Source organism: Mchenga conophoros, linkage group LG22 (assembly GCF_057382185.1).
Source record: "Mchenga conophoros isolate Kocher_MC1m ecotype Shallow Benthic linkage group LG22, M_conophoros_male_GT1.1, whole genome shotgun sequence".
NCBI classification, from domain to species: domain Eukaryota; kingdom Metazoa; phylum Chordata; class Actinopteri; order Cichliformes; family Cichlidae; genus Mchenga; species Mchenga conophoros.
Window position 1 is genome coordinate 35,739,241 of NC_140546.1, and position 13,266 is coordinate 35,752,506.

The 13,266-nt window shown below is 39.2% G+C and overlaps 1 long non-coding RNA gene across 2 annotated transcripts; it reads left to right on the forward strand.

The window, feature by feature from the left end:
• Positions 1–6,477: 6,477 nt before the first annotated feature.
• On the forward strand, positions 6,478–12,594 carry LOC146549833 (uncharacterized). 2 transcript variants are annotated; one of them, XR_014890387.1, is made up of 5 exons: positions 6,478–6,572; positions 7,835–8,085; positions 11,684–11,849; positions 11,971–12,066; positions 12,518–12,594. It is a non-coding gene; the product is annotated as an uncharacterized LOC146549833 (long non-coding RNA). The 2 variants fall into 2 exon arrangements; XR_014890386.1 differs by lacking the exon at positions 6,478–6,572 and having other exon boundaries at positions 7,445–8,085.
• The last annotated feature ends 672 nt before the right edge of the window (positions 12,595–13,266 follow it).

Below are 13,266 nucleotides of genomic sequence, written 5' to 3' on the forward strand. Positions count from 1 at the left end.
TCCTTATAAACAGAAAAAAAAAAGATGGGAAATGGTAAAATAGATCATCAGACAAGAAATGTGCAGTTTTAAATAACAATGACATTTTAAAACCAATGTATTGTCTCATTATTAAACTAAATTAATATGTTGCTTCTTTGGGCCTCAGTAAATTCAAGACAAATAAAGTCTACAACTATAACCCTAACCTGGACGACTAAGAATCTTCACAGATATATACCTTGGTTTAAATGATTGCAAAATAACGTGTATGCAATTTATATAACATAAAAATAATATAGTACATAAGGACTGCATTCAAATGTAAATAAACTGTAAACAGCCAAATGGCAGCTTTGTGAACTGGTTGAGACAACCTTTTTTTTAAATGTTATTTGTGAAATACTTACTGTTGTCGACAAACGCCAAAAACTCAATATGTTTGCCACATGAACCGCAGAACTTGACTTCTCCCACGTTATGGCCACAATATGGACAAAACATTCTTATCCTGAAACAAACAGCATTTTTCTTTTAAAATAGAGTATTAAAACGGCAAAGGGCAGACCTAAGCTAAAGTGTATATACACAAACGCATTTCCAACACAACAGCTATGTTGCTAGCGTAAAACAGAACTTCCAAAACACAACTACCTAGATAACTTAAATTACACAATTGAGAGCATATGTGTATTAGTTGTTGATTTATACACAAACACTAATATATATTCAAATAATTAAAAAAAAAAGAAGGTTCATTTACCTTTTACTGCCACACACCAAATCCGGTCATTAGAAACGTCATGGCTTATGTAGCCACTAGGTAACAAAAACTCAACACTGCCCCTAGCGTCCTGGAGCACTTCCGTTGTGCTTTGTATTTTGCGTGTGTTTTGTATTTTGCGTGTGCTTTGTATTTTGCATGTGTTTTGTATTTTGCATGTGCTTTGTATTTTGCATGTGTTTTGTATTTTGCGTGTGTTTTGTATTTTGCGTGTGTTTTGTATTTTGCATGTGTTTTGTATTTTGCATGTGCTTTGTATTTTGCATGTGTTTTGTATTTTGCATGTGTTTTGTATTTTGCATGTGTTTTGGAGTTTGTACGTGCTTTGTCTCTAGGGGCCACCGTACCTGAGTGTTTACTGAAGCCATTTAATGTTTAGCTTTCTGCATAAGCTGGATAGAGACATTCAGCTGAGGGCAGAAGATGCCTTTTGTCTGATTTTTTTCTGACTATTTAACGATCACTTATTAACTTTATTTTATGAGCAAAAGCGTATTTAATTTGATTATACCTTTATAACCTATTTCAATTATTTAATGGTTCTGGTCTACCAACACGTGTGCCGTCCCATGGACAGCTCCAGGCTGGATGGCCCCCAAAAGTGATTTTCTTTGTCTCAGGGTCAGCCTCTGTGAAGCACGTTCTGTAACTTTACGTATGAAAAGTGCCATATGAATATTGTTTTATTTGAGTATACTAAATTGAGTATACCTCTTTTTTATTTTTACATTTTTTTCTCTTAACCTTTTCTTTTACTTGGAATCTATTCTAGTTATTTCTAATTGTGGTTTGTTTGTTTTCACAGGACGTCAGCCAAGAAGCATTGAAAGAGGACTGCAGTAATCACATGATGAAGATCATCGTAATCCATCCCAATGTGGCACGGGAAAACCAAGATCCTGTGAACGTATCGGTCATCATTGAGGGGACAGAAATTCTGGAGGACTGCGGAAGTGTGACAAACGCTTGCCTCCTGATGTGATGTGCGTGATGTGCAGCACCTGAAACTACGGATACTGGATGCCTGTGCTGGCATTGCTCCTGCGGTGTTGCTATCAGTGTCATGGTTCTGGGTCAGTATTGACCCAGCATTCTGAGTTCTGGTCTATTTTTGAATGAACGCTTTGTTTCTCTGGTGTTTTGTTGATGATGATTATTATTGTTTGAGTTCTATGTGTTATATTCGGTATGCCTGCTTATGAGTCTGCGTCTGTGTCTCTGTCTGTCGTGTGCTACCTGTTTTATTTTGTAGGTCTGTGTCCTATGTCAGTGCATTCAGCTTTGTGCTCTCCCTGTCTCGTCAGTGTAATCAGCGTCAGCCGTGTCTCCCAGCTTTTTCCTCTTCGCTCCGTTCACCTCTTGTATTTAGTGTCTGTGTCTTCCCCTACTTGGTGTCGCATCGTTAACGTCTGTTCATCCTCTTACCTTCTCCATGCTGTGTGTTTGTCATGTTCCAGTTTTCCAGCACCACTGTTTTTTGAGAGTCATAGTTTGAGGAGTTTTTCCAGCAATAAAGCTGCGTTTTTAGTTTAAGTCCTGTCTCCAAGAGTCCTGCATATTGGGTCCACCACTCCTGCCTGCCTGCCACACAGCCAACCATGACAATCAGTGTGTGAAGAGTGGGAGAAGAGGGTTGCATTGATAATCCAACACAATGGGCAGCACATTGAGCACATTTTATAAGTGTCAGAGTGTAAGTCAGAAACTTGTAAATAACTCATGAATGAATAAAGTTACCTTGAAACCAAGCACACCATTGTTTTTCTTGTGACATTACCAATAAGTTTGATGTGTCAAATGGCCCTCTTCCTATACTCTGCTGCAGGTCCATATATCAAATGATCACTGTGGCATTACTGAGAGTTAAAACACATTCTTAAGTCTTTCATCTTTAATAAAATTATCAGCGTTCTGCTCTACCAGGTGTAACAACTGAGTTTAACATCCAGGCATCCATGAAAACGGAATTTATGACATTTAACGGAGTTAGCAGGAAGTTAGATCGCTAGCTTCCATCTAAATACAATATAGCATGTCCTGACTGCGGGGTTTTGGAAACAAATTCAAACGTACAGCTCTGTTATCACTTCCAACATAAATGAAGACAGAAAACTAAACAGCAGTGACGTTTGTAGGGTTACTGAAGTTTGGCTAGCTGCTATATAATGATGTGCTACGTGACCGCTAGCGACACAGCTATGTTAGCATAATATAAACAAGCTAACTTTTTTCCACTGGATAAAAGTTAACGTGAGGGTTCTCAGTGGTCAGGAACAAATGTAATCGCATGGCAGGATGCTGTAAAAGGACCAAACTTCAGCCAGGAGAACAACTGAGATAATCTATCCACAATACGAGGTTAGTCATTCATATACTGCTGCATGGGCTGTGCTGTAGTTACATCGTAAGGTTTTAAAAACTGAGCTTAAATAAATGATTAGCGGTAATAAAAGCCGAGGGAGGTCAATGGTGATCACTGACTTTTTTTAGGAGCTTTTTGAGATTAAATAGAAGAAAATACAAAGCATTAAACACGTTAACAACACAAAAGCCATATTAAACACAGACTACTTTAGGCCCGGAAGTAGGATTCGTCACATCATCACTTAATAATCGGATTGAAAAAACAAAAGTTGTATCCAAGATGGCCGACTTCTAAATGGCCACCATGGTCACCACCCATCTTGAGGAGTTTACCCCCTCACATATACTAATGTGCCACAAACAGGACTTTAACATCACCAACCATTCCCATTTTATTACGGTGTATCCATATAAATGGCCCACCCTGTACTTTTATTTATTCACTCCACATAAAATGTAATAAATAAATCATATAATACAAAAACCAACTATTCACATTTCAACTTTTAGCTTTTTCCTTTTAAACAAATTTAAAGCGAAACAACACAAAAGACTGCAAACCACAACACAATTAAATATAAATTAAAATATGAAAACAAAAAGAAGATTCTCTGTCATTCTCTGTCATATGGGCCTGCATGAATAAACTTTCTGAATCCTTTATCATCCGCAACTGAAAATAGTTGTGGATGATTACTATACCTTTTTAATGTGACGCTTTTGTCCCTGGCTCTCTTCCTCTGTCTCTCCCTCCTGCTCTGTTGCTGTGCTACTGCAACTGTAACTACCGCCCCTCCCCCCTCTTCTCAGCACAAGCACAAGGCTCGCATGCGGAGTGAAGCGGGAAAAAAGTGCGAGAGAGAGGGTGAGAAAAAGAAAAACAAACCCCATGGCTCGCGATAAGGAGCCGGCTCGCGTCGTTCACGTCAAAGATCCGGCTCTAAGAGCCATTTCGTTCGCAACCGACACATCACTAATGAATATGAAAAAAGTAACACTACAGACAAATAAAAATGAAATATTATTACACATTAGATCATTATTTTAAAACTAAATTTGGAGTATAAATAGCGCTATAAAGTGTAATCATATTACTCTGAGCAGTGTGAATAACCCTTGGTTTTTAATATTTTTACACATTTTATTGTTAATTTTGACACTAAATGGAATAAAATTAACACTGGAAAGTTAACACTGGCCATAGAGTCAATTTTACTCTAATTTTGAGTGGGACCAAATGTTATCTGAAACGGAATTAAAATCAACTCTCTAAGTGTAAAATTGACACTTGGTTTTTGGTATGTGCAACTTTTTTCAATATAATGTATTTGGTGAAATGCACTATCCCTACCATCATTATGTCAGAGCTCCTGTAATTATTGACGTTAATATTCATCTGAACAAAGCTACTGACACTTTGGCACTGGAATTTACATGATTATAGTGTTGTGAAAAGGTATTTGCCCTCTTCTTCAATTTTTGTTTTGCATATTTAGATAACCCAGGTAAATATACAATGTAGTTTTTACATGATGACTTCACTGATTAAGGGGAAATAAAATTTAATTTAAAACCTACCTGGAACTATGTGAAAAAAACAACTTCCACCTAAACCTAATTACTGGTTGTGCCTTTCCTGGCAGAAGGAACTCCAATAAAGCTGTGAGAAGTCTGTGAAATAATTTTGGCTCACTCTTTGTGGAATAGTTATAATACTTAAGAATAGCTTTTATTCAAACACATTGGTGGGTTTTGGAGCATGGATGGCTCGTTTAAAGTCAGGACAAAGCATCTCAACTGGATTTAGCTCAGGACTTTGAAAGGCTAAAGAATGGTTTTGGAGTGGTCTAGTGGGGTTTCTGTTGTGTTTTGGATCATTGTTCTGCTGCAATAACCCAATGGGTTTGAGCTTCAGGTAATGTGGTGCCAAAAGCATGCATTTGATATAAACATGCAGAGTCCTTCTGAGGCAATAATGAGTCACCCAACTTTTGTTTACCGATGTAATATCAGAACATAGGATTGGGCCGAATAGTGTGCAGATTTACATTTAACAGCTTTACAACACTTCTTGGGGAGGAAAAGGGGACAAATGTTTGGGTTATCGCTTTTAATAATGATTGTTAATGGAATAAGTATCTCTTAACTTTTGAACAGAAATAAAGTGGGCACAATCACTTTCAGGAACATATTACAGGTTTTGCAATGATTTAAATCCAGGTTTCCTCTGTAGTGACTCTCATTGCACCTTGATGCACATCTCTCACTGTGACTCGGGGGAACTTAAGCCTTATTTGAGGCAAGCAGTAAAGACCTCATTCCAGCTGTGTAATTAATTACAGTGTAGATTGGTAGATTATTTTGCATTACCAGTGCCTGTCGCTTCCCAGCGAAGAGTCTTACAGAGAATAGAACAAACTATAGAATGAGATCTAAATTCACTACTGGAGAAACATACTCCCAAATTCATTAACAGGTAAAGAAATACATATCAGTATAATGGAAAACTTGCCTTAGCTTTTACATCTTCTCTCAGGTATCATCTTACCACATTTGATGCTATTGGATCACAGCAGTATTGTGACACTTCCTATTCCTGGTGATATGCACAGTGGTGTTTTCACATTACCAGTGGTTATTATTGTGTGTAACACATTTAATTGCAAACCTTTACATACTATTGCTTTCACATGCTTCATCCAAAGCTCTGCTGAATCACCTGATTTATATAATACCTTGGTAACAATATGATAACCTTCTTATTGCTAGCAGGTTATGTCTGTGTTTGAATTTTCACATCTTTTTAGACTTACCTCATAATAATAAGGTAATATTGGCCGATGTTTTATCATATTTGGATAGTATTACTATATTATAATCCTTAGTTTCCTGCTTTGCTTAAAAGTGTATACCCTGGATTATTAAATGGAAATACCTGTGTTTTCTATGTAATAAACACACTGTAAGACTGAATAGTAATAGTTTGATAAATGAAATGAGTTCCAACTACTTAAAAACCTGTTATAAGTTCATACACCTTTATTTTTTTGAGTAGTTTGAACAAGTTTGTTTTTTCAAGTTATCAGTACTTGAATATATTGATTAGTTTCTGGCATTGCCCTCAAATAATTTGAGTTTTAACACTGACGTCACTTACGTGCCTACGTACATACCTACGTGCGCCACCTGTTTCTTTATGAAGTGCTGGCAACCATCTTGGATTCCTCGCTTCGAGTGTGAATGCCCGCTCATTACTCCGAAAGAAACTTGTGGAACGTTAATATCCGAACAGAAATAAAAACATTTGTCAAGGCATTGCCTTTGACGCTGGATAAAGGAGGGGATGCTATGGTATGTTACGGACTTTTGAACTGGAACAGCTAACGCTCTGCACTTGGCTAGCTGCATTTACCGCCTTTGCAGCATCTTCAGGAGCGCTTTTGTGGTAAGTTTTATTTTTTCTGAAACTGTAGTTCTCCGTTGTAATATGGGTTTTTATCGTCATAAATGTACAACTCTAGCAGGCATTTAAGAATTACATGCATGTGTCGTTTTATCCATGTCGGCTTGGCCCCAAAGTGTTTTGCATGAATTATGCTAATAAGCTCATATTTAGTATGGCCTGTAAATGGCCTGTATTTATATAGTGCTTTACTAGTCCCTAAGGACCCCAAAGCGCTTTACATATCCAGTCATCCACCCATTCACACACACATTCACACACTGGTGATGGCAAGCTACATTGTAGCCACAGCCACCCTGGGGCGCACTGACAGAGGCGAGGCTGCCGGACACTGGCGCCACCGGGCCCTCTGACCACCACCAGTAGGCAACGGGTGAAGTGTCTTGCCCAAGGACACAACGACCGAGACTGTCCAAGCCGGGGCTCGAAACAGCAACCTTCCGATTACAAGGCGACCTCCCAACTCTTGAGCCACGATCGCCCCATCATGGCTCAAGAGTTGTATAACACATTATTAGTCCCAGCCTCTGCTGGGACTAATAATGTGTTAATAACTTTTAGAATAACTTTTCTAATCTCTTACTATTTTAAAAGAAGTCTTTAGAAGGCATTTCTGGATTTGCAGATTATAAACTGCCTTGTGGTTAAATTGTTGAATCAATATGCACTGCTGCGCTGCTTCACACTTAGCGCATACGTGGATATTGATATTAGCTAGCCCATTTGCTAACTGGTGGAACTTGAAACTTACATTTAGTTCTCTGGAGTTGTACATATTAAAACTGGGGCAGCAAAATTGTAGGCACAGGACATATTTACAAAAGCAGTGAATAATCATTACATAATTACGCGGTAGAACTTGGTTTACATTGCAAATAGTTATGTATACTAAATTGAAATGTAGAATCTTCTGAACTGTAAAATTGTTGTGCCTGGTCTATTTTAGGTTAGCTTAAGGGTGAATCCATCAATAATATATTTACCAAACAGTTAATTTTTCGTTTTATTTTATTCTGATGCCCAGTGTTCATTAGTGAAAGACTTAGTTTTTTTTATCTGTCAGGGGCTGGGTCTGTGACACAGAATTTTGAGTTTATTTTGTATTTTTGCTTTCTTATGTTATATTGAAATGAGGTGAAGTTCTTGTATTGTTGTTATTATTAGTTAAGGTTTAGTTGAGTTCTGGGCTGGTTATGTTTCATCTGTGTCTCCTTGGTTGTGTGTCTTTTCTGTTCTCTGTGTAGTCTGTCTTGTCTTCTGTGTTTTACTGTTATGTCCATGCCAGGGCAGAAGTAAATTTTCAGGGGTGAAGATGCTGTTTACCTTGACCAGCTAAGACTACAGATTGTAGATGAAGTCGAGAAAAGTGAAAAGAATCCTGATTACAAAGCTGATGCTCACAACTTTGGCCTTGCAATGCAAAGAGATCATCAATGATGACCTACCAGTAGGTCAGATCCTGGATTGCTGGCCTACTCTGAAATCCCAGTCCCAGGTAAGAATAATAATAATAATAATAATACATTTTATTTAAATAGCGCCTTTCAAAGCACCCAAGGACACTGTACAACAGATAAAAACTGGAAATATACACAATGGTAAAAATAGAAGATAAAAGTTAAAACATACAGAAATTTAAGAATAGGCAATTTTAAACAGATGAGTTTTGAGGGTGGACTTAAAAAGAGAGAATGAACTAATATTTCTGAGGTCCGGGGGTAGGGAATTCCAAAGTCGAGGGGTAGAGCAGCTAAAGGCCCTCCCTCCCATTGTGATCAGACGAGCAGAGGGAACAGAGAGAGAAAGAGAAGATGAAGATCTGAGGCAGCGGGATGGGAGCTTCATCTGTAATAAGTCAGAGAGGTACGGTGGAGAGAGAGAATGAATAGCCTTGAATGTATACAGAATTATTTTAAAATGGATGCGAAATTTGACCGGGAGCCAGTGAAGTTGCTTCAGGATTGGGGAGATGTGGTGGGTAGAAGAAGTCCTAGTAATAATACGGGCAGCAGAGTTCTGGACACGTTGGAGCTTGTTGATAGATTTTTGTGTGAGGCCAAATAATAATGAGTTGCAGTAGTCAATTCTAGAGATAACAAGATTATGGATGAGAATGGCAGTGGCGTGAGGTGTGAGGAAGGGGCGGAGGCGATTAATGTTACGGAGTTGGAAATATGCTGCACATGTAATATTATTGATATGTGAGTTAAAGGATAATGTGCTATCGAGAATGACACCCAAGCTTTTCACAGAGGGAGAGATAGGGACCAGCGAGTTATTGATGGTGAGAGAGAAATTGTTAATTCTGGATAGCAGTCGTTTAGTGCCAACCAGAAGAAGTTCCGATTTATTGCTGTTGAGTTTAAGAAAGTTGGAGGAGAACCAAGAATTAAGTTCAGCTAGACAGAGGATGAGGGAGGGTGGAGGAAGAGTAGAGTCAGGTTTGGTAGAGAGATAGAGCTGGGTGTCATCGGCGTAGCAGTGGAGCTGAATATTATATTTACGAAAAATATGTCCGAGTGGAAGAAGGTAGATGATGAAAAGAAGGGGCCCGAGGACAGATCCCTGGGGAACCCCAGTGGATAAAGGAGAAAGCTGAGAAGTGAAGGATTTTAATTGAATGAACTGAGTGCGGTCAGATAGGTATGATTTAAACCAGGCTAGTGGAGTGTGAGAGAGACCAATAGAAGCTAATCTGCTAAGGAGAATGGGATGAGAGATGGTGTCAAAAGCTGCACTCAGATCAAGAAGGATAAGGATGGAGAGGAGACCAGAATCAGCTGCTATAAGAAGGTCGTTTGTTATTTTTATAAGAGCAGTTTCAGTGCTATGTAGAGGACGAAAGCCAGACTGGAACTGTTCATAAAGGTTATTATCAGTTAGGTGAAGATGGACTTGTGAAGCAACTATTTTTTCAAGGATTTTTGAGAGAAATGGTAGATTGGAGATAGGACGAAAATTATTAAAGTTGTTGGGATCTAGACCAGTTTTTTTCAGAATTGGGGTAATAGCAGCAACTTTGAAGGAAGCAGGAACAGTTCCAGTGGTGAGTGAAGAGTGAATAATAGCAGATATGAGGGGAAGGAGAGGGAGTAAGCAGGCTTTGACGAGGACAGTGGGGATAGGATCGAGCTGGCAGGTAGAAGGCTTTGATTTATGGATGAGATCAGCAATATCAACTAAGGATGGAAGTTGAAAAACAGAGAGGAAGTGAGAAGGGGGAGAAGTTAGGACAGAGAAGCTACATTGAGCATTAGGGTCCAGGTCTAAGTGTATTTTATGAATTTTATCAATAAAGAATAGCATTAGAGCATCACAGAAGTTAGATGAATAGAGATGAGCAGGGAGAGAATCAGGTGGCCTGTTAAAAGAGTTGAATAGTGAGAAAAGGGTCTTGGTAGAGTTCTCACTTGAGTAGACAATAGCAGAGTAATAAGCAGATTTGGTTTGACTAATACATTCCTGGTAAAACAGAACGTGGTTATTAAACATATCCTTATGAATAGTAAGGCCAGTTTTCTTATAGAGACGTTCAAGCTGTCGGCCTTTAGCTTTCAGTAGCCGGAGTTCAGGGGTGTACCAGGGTGCAGAGCGAGAAAAAAGTACAGTTCTGGTTTTTTGTGGAGCCAGGGAATTTAAAATACTACTAAGGCTATGATTATAAAAAAGTACCAGGTCCTCTTGAATAGCTAAGTTGTTAGAAGACAAGCAGCTAGAAAAAGCAGAGGAAAGGATATCAAGATTTATATTCTTGATATTCCGGAAAGAGATAATACGGGGATTGTTAATTACAGAGAGGGTCATGTGAACATTAAAGGAGAGAAGTAGATGATCCGAAATTAGCAGTTCGTCAGCTGTACAGATGGAGGGGGTAAGTCCAGAACAGCAGACTAGGTCCAAAGTGTGGCCCTTAATGTGGGTAGGGAAGTTTATGTATTGTTTAAGGCTGAAACTATCAAGGCAGGATAGAAGGTCCTTGGTAAGAGGATGGTCGCAGTTATCCACGTGAACGTTAAAGTCACCCAGCAATATTATATTAGGGGAGACAGTAGCTAGATTGGTCAGCAGATCGGCAAAGTCACTGATAAAAACAGAATTAAATTTTGGGGGGCGGTAGATGACAGCTATTACAGTTGGGGTAGGTCCTGAAAGTTGACAAACAACAGATTCAAAGGAGCTGTACGTAGGGGCGGACAGCGGTGAGACTTTCCAGTTCTCGCGATAGATTATCGCGAGGCCACCACCACGGCCGGACTCGCGAGGTTGGCAGGTGTAAACAAACCCCGGGGGGGGGGGTGGAGTCGTTGAGTTGCGAAAAGTCATTGGGCTGTTGCCATGTCTCAGTCAAGCAGAAAAAGTCAAACTTACGGTCTGTTAGGAGATCCTGGATGAGATGTCCTTTGTTCGTAAGCGAACGGATATTAAGCAGGCCGAAGTTGACAGAAATACTGTCGGACTGGATGAGAGTGTTAGCCGACCTAGGCAGACCAGTCAGAACATTGTGGTCAATAGACCTGCAGGGGTTCCGTTGAGAGCGACCAGAGGTGGACCAGAAGGACTGAATTGGTTTGGAATTATCCTGATGGAAATACCGACGGGAGCCTCGATGTACGTACTTTCGACGAGGGAGGAAGGCAATGTCCGTGTGGAAATGAAGAGCAGCCAGCGGCGGAGCAGCTAAAGAGAAGCGGAGCCGGAGGAGCTCATCAGCTGTATATTGATGAAGTCCAGTGCCGAGTCGGTAGATCGATGACATAAGGATCCAGACCCACACTGAGAGTACATAGATCCGGTGGGCCTTAGAAACAGGAGTAGGACAGAAGTCCAGAAGTCCAGAGTCCAGTAGCGTTAACGTTTAGCGATAGTGGTGAGTGGCGGCCGGTGAGTAGCGGCAGCCAGTCGCGCCAGCGTTCACTCAACCGGAAATATTGAATGTATATAGATGTATCTAACAAGATGTATTTTATATCAACTCCTGTTATCTGGCCTGTCTGAACAAATTATGCCTTTGGAGTGTAAGGATTTTGATGTATTTTGCAAAGAATTATAGACTAATTGAAACTTGTAAACACAAATGTATCCTGTGTGTTCAGATCTGTGCAGAATTCCACAGGATTACAAACCTCCACCTGAAGAACCACTTTTATGCTGTTGGACCAACATGCTCCCCGGCTCCAGAGCTTATTCAGAAAGAAAGCTGTTTGCACAGGGAACATGTCTGATGTCCTGTCTCAGCTCTTCAGAAGCTATAATCTCCAGGTTAGTGGGTTTTTGTCTTGTTTTTTGAGCTTTATTTAATTTGATCAATTTTTCCAATTTTAATTACCATTCTTGACTAGGTTAGCCAATAATTTAAAATAAAAATTTTCTTGTGATGTAGGAACAAGCTGATATCCATGCCCAAAGTGCTGGTGTGCTTCATGCCCTCTCTGCCTATTTGTACGAAGACACCTCTACCTTCATCAAAACATGGGATGTAAGTTTTGGACAAAGTTGTGAACAATATCTTAGTAGCATCCTTGTTTAGATTTCTCAAAACATTATGACACTTTGACAGTTTGAGAAGCATCTCCATGCTTGGATCTGTCTACAACAGTGTCCATGTCACATAATGGAAACACTACATGTTTTTAATGTGTGTAGACCTTCTATAATGTTCCTAGCCCAACCATACATCACTGTACAAATGAAAAAAATATATAACTCCTATTGACTTTCTGTTGTTATTGCTACGAAGAGGTATGACTTTGCTTTACTAAAAGTACTATTTTTGTCAGTTTGTTTTCTCAAATCTTTGGTGTGATGTGGCTTTTTTGTTGTTCAAACAATTGATTTCTGAGCTAGTAATAATCCAGAAATGTGACTTGTATAGATGAAACTAAGAGAAATAGGAATGTACTAACATGTAGTAATTTTGTTTTCTGTAGATGATGCATTCTGATAGACCAGATATTAGTGAAGTGCCACTTGGACTCCTCCTGATCAGAGCCAATTCCAGCGATGCCACATTCTTCTGCCCTGAGAAGACTGCAGTTTTGGTCGAGGGTAACATGATCGTTGTTTTCACCACCCTGGCTGATGCATTTCTAGTAATATTTGGACTGACCGACGTCCTGCACCTAAGCTACCCAAAATGTTTGGCCAACATTTTTGACTTTATTCAGAAAGTTTTGATGGGTCTGGAGGGTGGGAAGTTGAAGCCCAAAGTGCTGAGTCTTAAAAATGATCTTTTGGCAGCAGAATAATGTCCAGGATTCCTACACAGCCCTCAAGTGCCTGTTAAAGCAAGTAATTCAGTTTATCATGTTTCCAAGTCTGGATAAGTTTTTTATAAAAAGAGAGAATAGAATAAAGAAATCTTTGCAGACTCTGTTTCATACTTCATTATCTAAAAGCCACATCCAAAGTAAAAGGGGTGATTTTATTTTATTTATTTATTTTTTTCCCCCATTATCACTTGTGTTTTAGTTGATTTTGATTGTGTTTTTAGTCAGATAACTGCAAATCTATAGAGAAAATGAAGGACAATCTCACTACATTTCTGGCTTCTAGGTGGGATCTTGAATGTCACTTAAGGAACGTTCCTCCTGAACTACTCATAACTGACATAAGGCGCTAAGGAGGTTTATAACACTTTGTTTATGTCTCTAAAGAAGTATTTTTCTATTTAAAGTTT